The sequence below is a fragment of the Penaeus monodon genome, chromosome 21, assembly GCF_015228065.2.
Source record: "Penaeus monodon isolate SGIC_2016 chromosome 21, NSTDA_Pmon_1, whole genome shotgun sequence".
Classification (NCBI taxonomy): domain Eukaryota; kingdom Metazoa; phylum Arthropoda; class Malacostraca; order Decapoda; family Penaeidae; genus Penaeus; species Penaeus monodon.
Window position 1 is genome coordinate 34,896,213 of NC_051406.1, and position 441 is coordinate 34,896,653.

A 441-nucleotide genomic window follows, 5' to 3' on the forward strand; every position below is an offset into this window, starting at 1 on the left:
GTCACACATGCAGTTTTTTTGTTCAAAGTTTGAACCAAAAAAAACGGTCAGGATTTTTAATTTTTTATGTAAAGAACGGGACCGGCTGTTTAATAATAAAATCTTATTTCCTTCACCTAAAATGTATATAGTTTGCTACGTTCAGAATCCAATTTTTTCCTTATATGGCTAAATAAAAATCTATATGAAAACCAAAAGAAAAAAAACTAAATTCGCGTGTAGGAAAAAACCAATTTTTTCCCCACCATAAAAATATTTAATCGTTTTATTCGATAATCCCCCCTATCATCTAAATGATTGACCCCTTTTGGGTGTGGGGCTCACTCTAGGTCCTCCGATATTAACGGGGGAATGTAACAAAACCGTTTTCCTTTTATCAAATACTACTTGTTTTTTTGATCGACCGTGAGATATTGCTATCGTCAAATCGCTGGCCAAAAG